The 18,538-nt window shown below is 38.5% G+C and overlaps 1 pseudogene; it reads left to right on the top strand.

Moving 5' to 3' along the window:
* Window positions 1-2,199: 2,199 nt before the first annotated feature.
* Window positions 2,200-3,774, top strand: LOC149154198 (GDP-mannose 4,6 dehydratase 1 pseudogene; annotated as a pseudogene).
* Window positions 3,775-18,538: the final 14,764 nt, after the last annotated feature.

Here is an 18,538-nt window from a genome sequence, read left to right as displayed (position 1 = left end):
TAATAATAATAATAATAATAACAATAATAATATATAATTTTTATTTTTATTATTTTATTTTGAAGTTATTTTTATTTTAATGTAGCATTATTTTTATTTTTATTTTAATGTATCATTACTTTTACTTTTATTATTTTATTATTTTTGTTTACATAACAAGACTTTACAACTCTTCCATGCCTCTAGGCACAATTATATTTTACATTTTTATTTTTATTTTGAAATGAGTTATGGTTTTTGGGCATGTGGTATTGATAAGCCATGGTATTGGCCCATGGTATCCTAAGAAAAGTTGTTTACAAGTTAATAATATCCATGGTAAAGTGGGGGTGAATATCCATGATTAAGAATCTTGTTATAATGTAAGTTTATTGTAAGTATTAAGTTTTTATGTACTTATTAATTAAATTTAAATACGACTTCCAAGGAACTTAGCTTGAGTGGTATGACACACGTTTCGTGTCCCTGTATGGGTTCAAACCTCTAGAGACATGCTGTTAAGGTGGTCCTAGTGGCATTTATAAAATTGTTGTTCTACTTGGTGAAATAATAAATAAATTTAAATATGACTACATCATCATTAACCTTTGCAATGTATATAATGTCATGTGAATAACTGCTATACATATTTTATGCCATAATTTATGGATACAGTTGCAATGTTCACGCATGGTTTTTAGATATTTGTGTAGTGATTTTTTATTCTTAAGATCTCCAAAAAAAACTTCCAAAATTAAAATCTTTTGTGTAGTGATTTTTATTCTTATGATTTGCAAAAAAACCTTCGAAATTAAAATCCTTAATAAAATAATTAAATATCACTTTAAAAACATTTATAACACTACCACTTTGTCCCTAAAACATGTATTCAACTCCTTTAAAAACATGTTAGATTGATCTTTAATAAAATGATAATTCAACACAAATTAGACCTTGTTTAGTTTTGTTTCATCCCACCCCATATAACTTTCCTCCCATTGTTCTTTCACACCACCCCCACACATAACATGCCATTAAAGAAGCAACAAACACACCCACATACAACATGCTCATTAAAGAAACAACAAACACACCCACATACAACATGCTCATTAAAGAAACAACAAACTCACCCACATAATACGTTCCTCAAATAAAAGTGGTCAAACACTTTCCCTTACACCTATAAAAGAAAGACTAATAAGACACACACCTACACAACAAAACACCTTCCTTCAAACATACATGAAAATATCCAATACTAATAAAACACCCACCTACACAACAAAACACTTTCCTTCAAACATACATGAAAATATCCAATACTAATAAAACACCCACCTACACAACAAAACACTTTCCTTCAAAAAGAGACTAATAAAACACACAACAAAATACCTTCCTTCAAACATACATGAAAAAATCCAATACTAATAAAACACCCACCTACACAACAAAACACTTTCCTTCAAAAAAAGACTAATAAAACACACAACAAAATACCTTCCTTCAAACATACATGAAAAATTCCAATACTAATAATAAAACACACAACAAAACACCTTCCTTCAAACATACATGAAAAAATCCAATACTGATAAAACACACACCTACGCAACAAATCACTTTCCTTCAAATATGCATAAAAACAACCAATACTAATTAAAAACACACATACACAACAAAACACCTTCCTTCGCATATAGATCCCAAAAAAAATCCAATTTTAAATGGTGAAACACCTTCCATATGAACTAGACTTGTTTCAAACACACTTAAAAAACACCATTTCATAATATACTTGTTAAAACACATAAAAACAATTTTAAATGTTCAAACACCTTCCCTCACCCTTAGCATATGAATTTGACCTGTACCATTTCATAATATACTTATTAAAAAAAACACCAATTTTAAATGTCCAAACACCTTCCCTCACACTTAAATATACTTATACAAAAAAAAACACCAATTTTAAATGTCCAAGCACCTTCCCTCACCCTTAGGATATGAACTTGACCTCTTTCCAGTAAGTTGTACCAGGTCACGGCCACCGATGGTAACCACCATCTAAGCAGGGAAGAACGGGTGTGAAAAATTTAGAAGTAGAACCGATGAAATTTCATAAACGACTTTTTTAGCCATGTGGGTCCTTTCAAAATCGTTGAATTTCCGCCGTGTGAATCGGGTGTCTTACGGTATATTAAGGCATTTCCGCGTCAATATGTTCTGTACCGCGAGAGCTTATTGAGACAGCGCCTGAATAGATCTCTCAGAGCTCGTTAAAGCTCGGCAGTTTTTCAGGATTTTACAGAGCTCGTCCAAATCTCGGCAGTTTTTCAGAGATCTTACAGAGCTCGTCCAAAGCTCCGAAGTTTTTCAGAGTTGGGTATCCAGATCTGACAATGGGAGAAGCTCCCAAAGCAAAGAAGGCGCTGATAACAGGCATAACAGGTCAGGACGGATCTTATCTCACTGAATTTCTTCTAAAAAAGAACTATGAAGTGCATGGAATCATTCGCCGTTCTTCCAATTTCAACACACAGCGTCTTGATCATATATACATTGATCCCCACAATACCCAAGCTCGTATGAAGCTACACTATGGAGATCTGACTGACGCATCATCCCTCAGAAAATGGGTGGATGCAATCTGCCCAGATGAAGTCTACAACCTGGCTGCGCAGTCTCATGTGGGTGTCTCATTTGAGAATCCAGATTACACTGCTGATGTTGTAGCCACGGGGGCACTGAGCCTCCTTGAAGCTGTGAGAATCCACATAGAGAACACAGGAAGGAAGGTCAAGTATTATCAAGCAGGATCCTCCGAAATGTATGGTGCCACACCCCCACCTCAGAATGAGAACACCCCCTTCCACCCGAGAAGTCCTTATGCTGTCTCCAAGCTTGCAGCCCATTGGTATTCTGTCAATTACAGAGAAGCATATGGAATGTTTGCCTCCAATGGGATCCTCTTCAATCATGAATCCCCAAGGAGAGGTGAGAACTTTGTGACAAGGAAGATCACCAGGGCTGTGGGGAGGATCAAAATTGGGCTTCAGAAGAAGTTGTATTTGGGCAATCTCAAGGCGTCCAGGGATTGGGGATTTGCTGGGGACTATGTCGAGGCAATGTGGTTGATGTTGCAGCAAGATAAGCCCGATGACTACGTTGTTGCCACTGATGATAGCCATACCGTTGAGGAGTTTTTGAAGGAGGCCTTTGGGTATGTGGGGTTGGATTGGAACGATCATGTGCTGATAGATCCCAGGTATTTTAGGCCTGCTGAAGTTGATAATCTGAGGGGTGATTCGTCCAAGGCAAGGAAGCTCCTTGGATGGGCCCCAAAAGTTGGATTTAAGCAATTGGTGGCCATGATGGTGGATTCTGACTTGGAGTTGGCCAAGAGGGAGAAGGTTCTTGTTGATGCTGGATACATTGATTCTCAACAGCAGCCCTGAGGGATCAATATAATACTGATTACACTTTGTTCTTGCATGTGGGAAGTCATAATGGATTTGCCCTGCCTCTTTAGCAGCATTTACTTTTACGTTGGGACTAGATGCAGCACACGGGTCCATTGAATAAATCAGGCTCTTTGATAGCTTTTTCCTGATCCATTTATGCTAGTCTTTAACAACTTCTAGAACTAGATCCAGATTTATGTCACTCCTATTTCTTTGTAAGGTTTCATTTTCAGATATTTTTATGTTTTTAACTATTTTATTAAAATTGTACCAGCCTTTGATCTGATGATTATGTTGAATGAATGAGAGTTTCTGCTTTATAGTTTCAGATCTCAGTTATTTTTTCTAAGTTTATGGCATTGACGAAGTGTAGATTGTGATCTCAGTATGAAGCACTCCTTCTTTGTAACGTTTCATTTTCAGATATTTTTATGTTGTTGATTGTTTTAATAAAATTATACTATTTTTTTATCTGATGATTTTATGGAATGAATATGAGTTTCTATTTTAAAGTTTAATATCTTATTCTAAGAGAAGTTACCATGCCCATGAGATCTCTGTGCATGCAAGATGTTAGATCAAAGGAAAGTGCGAGATCTGTTTCACTCTGATTGTTACTTGGATTGAATACATTTATTGTTCTTCGGCTTCTCCTTGTCATGTGTAATTTCATTTCTTATAAGTTGGAGTAGTGTCCGATTATAAAATATCTACAGTGAATGCCTAGAGAAAATTAATTTTATGGTGCAGCAATTCAACAGTAAGTTCACAATGCATGATGAGTAAAAAAAGAATGGCCAATGATATGAATAGAAGGGCGTTTAACCACATGTCCTTTTCCTCTGGTCTATGAGGGGGCAATAATAAACCTGTGGCTTTTCTTGCATTGCATTTCATATTGGATCGTTATTTAGGAGGCAACGTTATGCATTAGATTCCTTTTGATAATGAGCTCTGAGAACGTAATCAGTGGTGCAGGATGCCACCAAGAAGGATCTGTAGTTACAGAAGTCAGCACCGTTCAGATTAACTATAATGTTAACCTAGCTAACCAAAGGGAAAGGGCAAGAGTGAATCCAAGGTCCAATATTCAGTAGGAACCTGGTAAATTTATATTCCATCACACTCTTGCTAAAGGATCTATAGCGAATGCCTCTGCAAAATTAATTTTATGGTGCAGCAATTCAACAGTAAATACACAATACATGTTGAGTAAAAAAGAATGGCCACTGATATGAATAGAAGGGTGCCTACCCATATGTCCTTTTCCTCTGGTCTATGAGGGGGCAGTAATAAACCTGTGGCTTTTCTTGCATTGCATTTCATATTGGATCGTTATGTAGGAGGAAACATTATGCATTGAATTCCTTTTGATGATGAGCTCTGAGAACGTAGTCAGCGGCGCAGGATGCCACCAAGAAGGATCTGTAGTTACAGAATCCAGCACCGTTCAGATTAGCTATGGCCTATAATGTTAACCTAGCTAACCAAAGTGAAGGGGAAAGGGTGAATCCAAGGCCCAATATTTAGCAGGAACCTGGTAATTTTTATATTCCATTATACTCCTCGTATTCTGCTACTGGAAGCGTAAGGAAGGTGCTTTAAAACATCCAATTACATTATGAGGATTCTTATGCAGATACCACCTTATAGTTGACCACCGATTAGCCATCTGACTGTATGGTTGGGATTTGAAGACAGAAGGGGTCCTAGGAGGTGATTTGACAACCCAATATGAGCAACTAAATGCTCATGGAGAAGTGAGGCTGTGGGGAGGTCTTAGGGGAGGTTCATGAGGGTCATCCATTTACAACTTAGTTATTTAGTCCAAATGCTGTTTTGTTGAAACTTTACCCTTGGTATACGCTAAGATTAGTAGTATTCATTTATACTGTGCAGTTTTATAAACCATTCATTAAGAGTTCGTGTTTGAGACAACTGCTTATGATATAGAAAAATAGATGCCCTAGTTATGTTAAAGGATTACTGTTTTTGTCAAAGTTATACGGTTATAAGATTGTAGATTCTCATTATTGGTGCATCCCTCAATCAATCAACTGTTTAGTACATCTTTCTGGGTCTGTCTGTCTCAAACGGGATCTTTGAATTTTGGGCAGAGCAGAGCAGATCTATCAATAAATTTGTATCGAGGTTGTTCATTGCATCCATCTAGTTGTTGAGTTCTCTTTTCTTGGGTTTCTTGATATTCATGTTCCACAGTTTGCACCTGTATAGATTATTCTGTTTTAACATTTGTTTTTAGTATGTGTTTTCATTGCACTTTGGTTTCTGCTTCTCGATCACAACTATGCCAGTTCTTTTTGAATAATTTCTTGATATGAAGCATTTATGTCCACGATAATTAATTTTGAAGGACTGAGTGGCTATTCTTTGTTAACTAGCTGGATCCTTGCAGGATATTATTAGAGTTTCTTACTTCAGTGAAGTACTGGCATACACCACTCTACACTTATTTTGCTATAGTCCCTCATATTATGTACCTGATTTTTTTGGGGAGTTGTGCTTCCATTGTCCTTATTGAGCCTCCCTATGCAGTCCCTAGCATGGCAGTTGGCTGTAATGTTTTCTGGAAATTGTTTGCAAGAATTATCTTTGCACAGATTTAGAATATTCATAAGGTGGAGCTAGACTTTGTTGATCTCACTGAAGAATTCACTCAAGGAAAATATACGCATAGCAGTTGCGGTTCGGTATGCTGAGCTTTCAACACAAGCACTTTCAAAATTAACACTTCTTTTATCTTGTTTGATTGATATTCTTAAGAGGGTTGAATAATTTTTTAGGCAAATCTAATCAACATTTCTACTATCATTTAGAAAATAATGTATAACTCACCTATATAAAATTTTGTTTTAGTTATGTAATCGCTTTTATAATCTCATGTAGAATCCTTTATCCACACATCTAAGGAAAGCATATCTGCGTGAGAAATCTGGCATTTTGGCTTATTCATTACTCAGGAAATTTTCTTAATATTGTTTTTGAGTTTCTATTCACAAGTAAAGATGATACTTTCTGTTACCAATATAAAAACTGGCTTCTTGCTTTTTATCTGGTAAAACTTCTAGAACTTCTTCCCCTTTCTCTGTCAATAACCTTAATCACATGTGCGATTATTAATCATTACACATCCATATCCATAACATGATTTGTTATTGATCATGTTTTTTTTCTTCATTTTGATTTAGTTTCTTCCTTTTCTAATTAGACGTAAAATCAAAACTTTTTTCATTCATACCATTCTCCATGTTGAGTTAATTGTTCTCGAATCCACAATAAAGTCTATTTGGTGACTGAACCCATATGCATAGGAAGCCTGAAGCTGCTCCCCTAGGATGGTTTTGGTTAAATATGAAACCAAATAATTATATTGAAGAGGCCACTAATGGACAGGATTGTGGTGGTGTTCTTCTGGTATTTACATGTGCTGGCCTATCTCAAGAGTCAAACTGAATTGAAGAACTTGATAAAGGTATAAATAAAGGGAGAATAGGTCCTGTTAGCACTCCAGGAAACTCTCCTAGGTTGCAGCTTGGAGATGCCTGGTAACATGTAATCTTCAATATTGTTCTCTGAACTATTGGAATAAATGATGGTTTGGATCAAGTTAGATAACCATTTCAGCTCTATTCTCACTCAAGACATGCATGAACACCCCCAATAACACAAGGCTTTAGACCACAAATGCTCAATAGTTTGTAGATTTAATGGATAGATGGGGAATACTGACAGTACCAGCAGATTGCATACATGAACATATATGAATGGCTAGCTACAGGTAGCAAATGAACTTACTGACTATACTGGCAAATGCATATATAATAACACATATAAATGGCTAGCTACAGGTAGCAAAGAAGCTTGCAAATCTAATATATCAAAGCAGAGATAAGATGACAGTTATTTGGCCTTAAACACAAAGAAAACCTAAACAAATTGTTCGAGTGCAAGCATAGAACAGAAGAGAAATGGACATTGAACATATAACAGCAAAAGAAGCTTGTATTACTAAAGGATGCAGATGAGAAGCTTGGAAGAACAGAGGAGGAATAATCTCCAAAAGTTGAACCCTTATTTCATCTTGTTTTCAGCTATTTATAGCTCGTTTACAATGGTCCTAAGCCTTTTGAGGCTTCAGGTGTCTTAATCTATCCCTCTGTCTTGTTTAACCGTTTGATTCCCTCAATAGGTAGCATGATTCGTAGGTTTCGTCTTCTGACAGAAGACTAACCATATTTAGATATTTTGGACAGCTTGCTGTGATGCCTGGGAGCTCTCTCGTGCCAGAGATGCCCCATAATGTTTGTTAAGATGGCTGTTGTGTTGGCTGGAACATCGATGCTCCATGATCTCGTTTGATTCGGGTTGCAGCGTGCTGTGGCCCCTCTCTTTCCCTTTTCGGGATTTGTCTGCCGGCCGCTGTATCCTGGCCAAATCCCTCTTCTGGCATGTAAACATTTCTGCACAACGCTTCTAAGGATGGTTGGCCACCTGATCTTGGAAATGGAGTGGCTATCGGGCCTATGAAATCCCTGCGACAGTCCCTTTCAAATGATAACCATAAATGTTTTCTATTTCATACATAAAATGCTGCAATTGCGTAAATCCCGCCCTTCTCTATTTTTCTTTTTGGGCCTCAAAATTCCTTAAACATGGTCTATTCTCTCATCGGTTCCGCCCCCCGGGTCGCTGTGATTTATCGCAGCCGGCCTGGTCCCTTTGTTCCCCTTGTATTTTGAAATACTTAAAAACATGGGAAATACGTGAAAATTGGCCTCCCTTCAGACTTCAAATCTTATGGATTGCATTCTCGAACCCTTTTGGGTTCGGAACTCATCGCAATTGGCGTTACCACCTGTATAGAGGCCTTGCTCCTTTGCAATATTCGGTTGCGATCTGATTGCAATCGCATATTGCTCCAGCCAATGGTCTTCATATAACACGACGTATGTTCCTGCCGATTGCGAACTTGCGATGCAATGTGGGCCCCCCGACCCTTGGTAATGTTCCACTGCGATGTAGTGATGTGATCCGATCGCAATCGCTGATCGCTCAACGCTGGGGCTTTATAGATTATGCTCTCCACCGCCGCGACTACCGATGTGACTCACCGATTAACTGTCCCTTCAGCTTGGCCGATTGCGATTTAGCCCGTTAGATCTGGGCCGTTGATCAGCTAGATCTAACGGCAGCTGTGCGTTGCTCTGTTTGCGCCTGCAATATTCTGTTTTTTCACTGTTTTGGAGTATTTTAGCCTCCCGATAGTGTATTTCCGCCCTTCTGAGGGCTTTTGGCATATGATTGTTTCGATCTTGGGAGGATCTTAATCAACTCTTGAAGACTTTAGGAGTGTTTTGGATCCATTTTTTGGGCCAAATGCCAACAAGGCTAACAGGTCCTTGGGACAAGATTGGATGGCACTAATTTCATAAAGAACGTGAACTGTTCCTAATCTGATGAAGAAATGATTTCACTTCATAATTTTTTGCTATTATTCATTTTCTTCCAAGTGTGACATATGGAAAGGTGGGACTGGGAGGCAAACAACATTTCAAAGCCCATTCACAAAATTGTATAACGTGAAACGACGAAGTGAGATTCTGAGAACGAGATTACCTGGAGTTATTCACTAAGAAGAAGAAAATTCTTTGTTTGTCCATTACTGATTTTAGCATGAAAAAGGAATTGTCATGAATGCTCTTTAGAGCACCTTTGTTTGTGGACTATTCTCAGCCTGATTTATGTATTTTCCTTGTGCCATAGTTAGCTGTTTGTCTGCGGTTTTGGGAGAATTTTAACATGCAGTAGAGCGGCTGATTTCAACGACTTTATAACAGCAGTTAGGATGCTGGTTTCAAGGAGTTAAAGCAGCGGATAGGGCGCTGATTTCAAGGAATTTATACCAGAAGATAGGGCGCTGATTTAAAGCAGTTTTGCCAGGAGTATGGGTGTTGATTTTAAGGAATTTATACCAGCAGATAGGGTGTTTTCTTGAAGACTATTCACGACATAATTTTGGAGTTCATTTCCTTTTTCATGTTGGCTTGATTGGAAGATTTTCTTATCCATCTGCTCTAGGTGTTGATTAAGGAGAGCTCTATGGTTTGGCTAGAGATTTTCTTATCCATCTGCTCTAGGTGCTAATTAAGGAGAGCTTTATGCTTTGGCTAGAGATTTTATTAGCATGTTTTTGGGTTTGAGTATATGATCCTGCATGAACTTAATTTTGGGTCAAGTTATATTGGAAATATGTGTTGAATAACTCCATTCTTGTTTATAAACGGAGGAGAGGGGGAGTATAGGTTTTCACTTTTCTTGAGTATTACCATTCCTTTTTATCTTCCAAATTTCACATCTTGCTCACATTCATACCAAATTATAAAGCTCATTGCAAACTTAAGTGTTCGGGCCTCATCTTGCTAGTGACTTGATTGTATCTATCCCTAAATCCTCGTTATCTTCCATATTTCACATCTTGGTCACTTTCATACCAAATTATGGATCTCATTGCAAACTTAGTGTTGGCTTCATTTCGCTAGTGACTTGATTGTATCTATCCCTAAATAGTGTGGGAGAGAGATCTTGAGAAACGATATGGTGTCTTCTCAAGTTTTGAGGCTTGATTTGATGTACTAGACATTGTATTCAGAGCGTTGGTAATAAAGGTGGTCCCATACTTGGCTGGGAATCTCACTTGGGTTCTTTGAATTTTGTAAATGGTTTGATTGCATTTTGAGTTGATGGGCCTTGGGTATATCACCTGTACAATGAAGTTTTTCTTTCATTTATTTTACTCCATGTCCAATAGATTAAAGGCATTGATCATTCTTCCTATTTTAATTCTCACTTCTAAATTTTATCATGCAGGTTAGAAAAACATTGACCTAGAAGCGAGAAGAGGGCATAGGTGATGATAATATGCTTGTTCTAAGCGTTCAATTGAAATCTTCTAGGTTTGAGTGGTAACAACATTCTTCCTATTTTAATTCTCACTTCTAAATTTTATCACGCAGGTTAGAAAAACATTGACCTAGAAGCGAGAAGAGGGCATAGGTGTTGATGATATGCTTGTTCTAGGCGTTCATTTGAAACCTTCTAGGTTTGAGTGGTAACAACATGACTCAAATTGCAAATTTTTGCATACTTGTGTTTTTCCACCACAATCAACACACTAACAATCTATTAGAAATATATAGAAAAGAGAAACAAAATTACGTTTCCCTCCACTACCAAATAGGGAAAAATAAAACAAATAAAATTTCATTGAAATTCATAATTAAATTGCTCAGTTGGCAACATGGTATTCCTCCTATCTATACAACTTCATCTCAAATTGTATGGTTTTGTATCCTTTTGTATCTAGCATAGTAAACAATCCTTTGATGATATCATTGTCAAAATGAAATCCAGAGGACTAGAAATAAGGGGGTTGAAGAAGGCCTTTGTTTTGTAGAGCGGAAATGTGAGCATATTGTTCCAACTATCACCAATCAAATCTCATATCATGATGTACCTTAGCTCTCCCTACTCAGTTTGTCCCTCATAACCTAAGTCACATGACATGCTGATACGAGATACAATTTTAATATTTGCAGTATGTAGACCCCTCGAACATGAAATGATCAAATCTTTAGAGAACAAAACTGCATCAAATGATCAAATCTTGTATGGGTTTTTTTAACTGCTAAGACAGACACTACTTATTTTAAGAATGGGACATAGAGTAAACCCTAGATTATTTAAGGTAGAAGATCAAGTCAACAACTCATGAATAGATTGTATATAAATCATCAACAATCAACTCTCTAAGAGCAAACATTTCACAAAGTAAGATTTCAACCTGGGTGAAGAGGGCAACAACTTGTCCTCACAACCACTCTAGTTGCAAGTAATTCTGGAATGGTATACTCTTTCAAATATACTTTGTAACACATTTGAAATCCTGATTTTATTAGTGAATTTATTTTAGTACCCTATATGTTGGACATGTAGGGACACATGCATTCTACGTGTCTCATACACATGGGATACATGTTTGGCACAAGACACTCATCCCACACATGATGAACATGTGGGACCCACATATATTGTGTATCCACGTGTCCAATACGTTGATATGGGATACGTGTGGGTCTAGGACAGACCCTATTTCTTAGCTCATAATTTGGTTAGATAATTTCTTTGGGCTTATCCATGGCCTCATATAGGTAGGGCTTGTCATTGTCAACGAATCAAAGGTTCTTTACCAACGGTTCACTCATTGCACAAACCTACTCATGTTCAGCCCATTTATTTTTCTTTTAAACAAGTGAAACAATAACCCACCCCTTTGGTTTCTTGCTAAATGGACTAACATACCACTCAACAAAAATAAACATTCTCTTGAACTTTAACTTGTTATCCATTGCTCAGAATAGCCATTATATTTGGAGGATCAACAAGGAAACACCAACAACATCTTGAGGAATTTTTGCAGTATTTCATCATAGTTTTTCACTTGAGGACAATGTTTCTGTTTAGCATTTACTGCTGTTGTTAGTAGATGAATCAATGTACTTATAAACTAACGCCCTTATTATTCCCTTTATGAGCTCATAACAGAGGTTATTGATGCATATCTAAAAGAGCATTAACCGGCAGTAAAGGAGGGCTGACATGAGCTAATTTTGAGCCGATTAGAATGGATTTTTGTTTCAATGACAAGTTGGAGACAGCCTTTATATTAAAAAACAAAAATCAGCTTGTGAAATTAGTATTTATACACATCAAAGTTGATTGTCGCTAGATTGATTTGGGTTTTGTTTATGTTATTATCTGTTATAGGCCTGATTCAATGGTCTTCCTCACAGAGTATTTGCACTGATTTGTGGGCTCTTACCTGCCTTTTAAGAGTGGGTTTTCTTTTCGGGACTATTTTGATGCTGTTGGGCACAAGCTTCAGGGAGATACATTGAGCATCTTTTGGGATCGTTTTGACCCAAGTAAGGTGCATGCTTGAGCCATTTTCAGATTTCCTCTGTGTTCAAGACATATGGGCTACTTTTCCTGTCAGTGATGGAAGCGTTTGTGGAGAGTTGCCTTTGATACCTTCGAAATCTTCTATGTCATTTCTTTGGAGGAAAATATTCTGATTTTGATAACCTCTGTCATTTCTTTGGAGGAAAATATTCTGATTTTGATAACCTCTGTCATTTCTTTGGAGCAAAATATTCTGATTTTGGAAAACGGATGATAAACTAACCTGCTCACCCATGTCATGCATAATTCCACCCTCTTCATGTTTTTATGCCCTGCCTTAGTGCTCCCTCCATGAAGAATTATTTATGTGATTTTTATAAGTTTGAGATTGCTTTTCTTGAAGGTTTATCCTTGGATTTGTGACGTTTTTTTCTTGTCAGTTGGAGTGTTCTGTTTCCGAGGTTTACTCTCGGTAGTTGGAGAGAGGTTTTCTTGAAATCATATTCGCTACTCTATGTTCCAGATTTAATGATCTTATCATGCATGCATGGGAAACCATATTTACTCTAGGGTTTTATAACAAAGATGGAGCAGATTTAAGTTATAGGAAACAAGAAGATAAAACCATCAATGCCATTGTTCACCCTTCTTTAAAATTCAAGCTTTCTTGTCTCCCTGTCCAATTGGTCGAGTATGTACCAACAGTCCCAATTGTTTCCTCGGGGAACAAGGTCTTGAGTAGTGACTTTTATGTGACATACCCTCTGGGTCTGGGGCAATGTTTGATTTGATTTTATGAGAATTGTGTATTTGACATCTTTGATCAACGAAAAGGAGTTTGATTTATAAGGTTATTTAGTTGTTGAGAATTTCATATCGGCTTCTTATTATCAATCATTAATATTGTATTATCTTGTTCAATTCTATTTTTGGTGTTACTTTTCACTATTGATTTGAGTTTGGAACTAGTTATAAAAATTCAGTTCAATTTTATTGAAAACTTGGAAATATCTTTTCAGCTTGGTTCTTGGGATTTCTGTCTTGTGAACTTTTGATGTGAAGGTTGAATTTGAGATATCAAATTATAGTAGCAACTATTACTCTTCTTTTTAGCCAAATACATAAGGCAGCCCAAGAAAATAAACATTGAACAAGTGTACTTCAATACGACAATGTTTCAGCCCTTACAATAGTCCACTCCATTTTTATCATATCTGTAAGAACAGTTGTAAGTATAATGAGATATGATCAAGGATAATGATCATCTCTAACGTCTTATTCTCAAGAGTAAACCCTAATTGCAAGAACAATCTCTAACAAAGATGTTCTCTCATGTATAACTTCTTCTAGGGTTTTCTCATGAACCCTAGCGAATCACTCCACGAAGGCATGTACAAAGAGAAGAGTATGATGATGATGGTAATGGAAGGACTCTCTTCATCCTCTATATATATGGGTGCTAAGGTGTTGAGAAATGTAGTTATTCGTCTCAAAGCACAAAGAGGACAAGATGGGAGAGGTTAATTTCATACGAGAAGAAAGCAAGAGAGTTGGTGGAAGTAAGAGTGTATTCAAGGTGAAGAAGATCAGATTGCTAAGTAGACCAAAAAGATTGCCACATTGTTGTAGCTATACCCTCTCTTACGCAAGTTGTATATTGTTGTGTATTGAAAATATAGCTATTGGTTCAGGCATGCTATAGAGTTCACCATTTAAGCTTTGATCAAATGAATGAAAATTTGATTAGGAGAAATCGTTATGTATGCGTTCTTTCTTTCCCTATTCATTTTCTAGCTGTTGTGTGGTTGATGCAATGTTTAAGAATTTATTTTTTTGCCTTTTAACAAATTCTTTTTTGAGCTATTTCATGATAGAATATTAGGACACTGGTTACATAGACTTAAAAATTTACATGGCTGAGATCTATTTTTTTGATTGAGATTTTCAAGATTTACAACAACAAATCAACTATTGGAAATGAACAATAGCTAGAGGGTTTCAATATTTCTTTCAGAGACTAACTTTTAGATTTGTGCGTGTATGCATTAAATCTCAAAGATGTTCTCAACTAGCCTAAGGTTTTAGGATAGATTGGATGGTGCCTTAAATTTCTTGTTTTTTATTTTAAACAGAACATGTACTTTTTATATTCAAAATCTAGGTTTACACAACCAAAACCGCTTTTATAAAAATTCAGCAAAATTGGTAGCAGTTTGAGCATCTATTTCTAGGTCCCAATACATCCATTATTCTAATTTCTTCCTTCTACATGCCTTAACTACTATTACAAAACACTGAAAATTCCCATAAACTCGAAAGAAAAGACCCAATATAAAAACAAAACGACAGTGCATAAGACAAACATTAATCTAGGCTGGACTTCCCCGCTTCCTCGCATTCCTCCTTTTCTCGATTGCTTGGCCCTGCTCCTGCATCTCCTTCTCCTTCCTGAGTTTGCAACTGGATGACAACCTCTTCAGGCAGCCCTGCTATGATTTCTTGTACCTCACTGAAGATGCTATCACTTATCAGTTCCGAGTTGGAGGTCAACAGATCAGTCTCCATTTTCACAATCTTTCTTTCCAATGATGCTTCCACACTTTCAAACCTTGCATTGATACGGTCTGTGATCGTTGCCCGGTCTTTTTCCAAGAGCTCTACGCGATGAGTGATAAGATCCATCCTACCCATGAGCAGCTTGAACAAGAACTCAACGACCCTTTTCCATCGGGCCAAGTCCTCCTCAGGGAGTTTCTCGGCCCGCGCCTTCCTTGACTCCATATCTATATCTTTCCAACCCACACTGCTTTCAAACCGACGTTCTCCACTTACCACAACATATGGAACCAGGGAGGGGGGTTTAGGGGGACTGTGTCCTCATATTAACACCCATGTCTTCCTTCTCCTCATTCACCTATGCTTGTGCCATGATCACCTAAAGATCCTTGATCTGCAGGCCCATTAAATAAGCCTGTTTCCCGATGGATCTTCCAAACCACCCTTGTAGCCAATTCACTGATGATCGAGATGCTGGCCATTGTTTCACCATTAAAGTGCTTGGATTCCTTCCTGAGATGACAAATTCACTGTTCTCTCCATGAACTTAAGTATTACCTTATGCATGTAGACTGAGGGTATGATCTTGGAATCCGAGGAAGTGCCATGTACTGAAGGCACACTTTCCACCCATTTGTCTTGCCTACCTGCCACAAGATCTCGCATTAGCTAGCCCTTAGCAAGCTCAAGGGAAGCATTAATCACGCTATCTGACATTATCTTAAGGAATTGGAATATGGCCTATTTCCGTCCTACCTATCTCGCACTTCCTATCGCCCAAAGACACCCCTCGATTCGCCATTTCATCGGCAACAACATTGAGATGACGCAGGATATGGAGCAATTTGAATTTTTCAAAAATTTTCAATTGATATTCTATTCTTGAAACAAGGGAAGATTTTGGATCCTTTTTTTTGAATTAATGGGAGAAAACATCCTTATAGCTAATAAGGAATCTTCGACCACTTTGATTTTCTTTATCCCCATAGAGAGAGCTAAATCCAACCCTTTCCACAACGCTAACAATTTTGCTTTATTGTTAGTTTCCACTCCTAAACCCCATGCATACTTTATTTCGACTTGTTTTTTGGGGCAAAAAAGCACCCCTCCTGCTCCTGCTGCCCTTGGATTTCCTTTAGATGCTCCATCAAACATAAGAATAACCTCCTCTTGCGATTCTTTCCACCGATCAAATTCTTCTTGACTGAATTTTTAAATGTCAGATTGAAGCTTCCAACATGATCCGAAGGAGCCCCTATTCTTAACCAACTTCTTTCCTTTTATGCTAACCCTTCCCAATCTGAATTAGTTATTCCTTTCGCCATTAAGGATTCAGACAGGAAAGACAACACTTTACCAACCACCCGAGATATTGAAGGAATAGATCCTTCAAATGTACTTTGATTCCTAGAGATCCATATACCCCAACAAATGTACATTGGGAGGGCTCGCCATGCCCTTTTCATAATCATCCCTTGCGAGGATCCTTGGTAGGTTTAGTTAATTAACATCTCCTCCTAGCTAGAAGGAATCACTATTATTGATGCAACTTGTTCAAAGGCGCATCTCCATATTGACGTGGAAAATTGACAATAAAAAAATGAGGTGGTCGATTGATTCTTCTTCCTACTTACAAAGAGCACACCTTGAAGGCCCTTGAATATTTCCGCGCCTTAAATTTTTTGCAGTAAGAATGCTTCCATGAATGAGAGTCCAACAAAAGGCTTTAACCTTTGGGATCGCTACACTGCTCCGGATGGCCTTCTAGAGCTTAGAGGGTTTGAGGGATGGGAAGCTTCTTAATAAAAATCAGTACCCATCTTTAACTGAGTATACCACTGATTTGGAGACTATCCATGATCCTATATCTTTTTTGTTAGCATGCACCAAAGCTAGCCCCTTCATGAAAGGAATAAGATTTTCCCAAGATGCCTGTAGCCTTGTGGGGATTCCATTGCAGTCCTAGCCTTTCCAGGATCCCGAGTCATCCCCGTTGGCATTATGATACATATGTTGTACTTGATGGCAACCCACTCATCTCAGAAAATAAATTATAGTGTAGAGAAAAGTTCACGCACTTATATGCAGAGAAAAGTTTATTTCATGTAGAGAAAAGTTCACGCACTTTTATGCAGAGAAAAGTTTATTTCATGTAGAGAAAAGTTCACGCACTTTTATGCAGAGAAAAGTTTATTTCATGTAGAGAAAAAGTTCACGCACTTTCATGCAAGGAAAAGCGTGTATATGTTGGAGAACTTACCTTTGGTCCATGGTAGTTAGTCCTTGGTATTTGAACCTATGGTTTTGGACCATGGTACCTCGTCAAAAGTGTTGATCTCACGCAATTTCATGGTTGGTTCATGGTATTAGTCCGACAGTTTTGATCCTATGGTTTTGGCCCATGGTATTGCATCCAAAAGTGTTGATCTCACATACTTTCATGGTTGGTTCATGGTATTAGTCCAACAGTTTTTTGATCCTATGGTTTTGGCTCGTGGTATTGATCCATGATTTAAGGAAGAGCTTGCCTATATAAAGCAAAGGAGATCATTTGGCTTGTGTAGTTTTTGGGTTGAACATCTTATGGGAGCTAGATCTGAAATACTATGATCTCTTGGGAGTAATGTTTAGATCTAAATAAGGCGAATCTACTGATGGATTGAGATCACTTCGGCGCATGATCAGATCTGTAGATCTGATAGTCTGGGTTATTCTTGAAGTCTTGAAATTATCTATATCCACAGGTATGCAAGTACAGTGAAGGAAAAGTGCGGAGGTACGCGGCGCCACAGAAGGCGCAGCTGCGGAGGTCCGCGGCGCCACAGAAGGTGTAGCTGCGGAGGTACGCGGCGCCACAGAAGGCGCGGGTGCGGAGGTCCGCGGCGCCACAGAAGGCGCAGTGCGGAGGCGCCACAGAAGGCGCAGTGCGGAGACACCACAGAAGGCGCAGTGCGGAGACGCCACAGAAGGCGCAGTGCGGAGGCGCCACAGAAGGCGCAGTGCGGAGACGCCACAGAAGGCGCAGTGCGGAGGCGCCACAGAAGGCGCAGTGCGGAGGCGCCATAGAAGGCGCAGTGTGGAGACGCCACAGAAGGCGCAGTGCGGAGGCGCCACAGAAGGCGCAGTGCGGAGACGCCACAGAGGCGCCACAGAAGGCGCAGTGCGGAGGCGCCACAGAAGGTGTAGTGCGGAGGCGCCACAGAAGGCGCAGTGCGGAGACGCCACAGAGGCGCCACAGAAGGCGCAGTGTGGAGGTGCCACAGAAGGCGCAGTGCAGAGGCGCCACAGAAGGCGCAGTGCGGAGGCGCCATAGAAGGCGTAGGTGCGGTGGTCGCGGCGCCACAGAAGGCGCAGGTGCGGAGGTAGTACAGATATCCACAGATTTATACCAGTGAAGTTGCGGTCTCTGCTTGAAATTTGTTTTAACTGCCTTTGACTATTCTGCAGGGTTTTGGGTGCATAACTGATGTTTGGTTACTGGTATTGAGTTCAGATAGCAGCATGATTAATGACTTATCTTTATGTACTAGATCTGGTTGATAACTCTCATAATATCA

The sequence above is a fragment of the Pinus tabuliformis genome, chromosome 9 (genome assembly GCF_031772625.1).
Source record: "Pinus tabuliformis cultivar Carrire ecotype Pingquan chromosome 9, CPIR1, whole genome shotgun sequence".
Lineage (NCBI taxonomy): Eukaryota > Viridiplantae > Streptophyta > Pinopsida > Pinales > Pinaceae > Pinus > Pinus tabuliformis.
The sequence above is the reverse complement of the archived record's forward strand: the minus strand, read 5'-3'. Positions and strand labels throughout refer to the sequence as shown.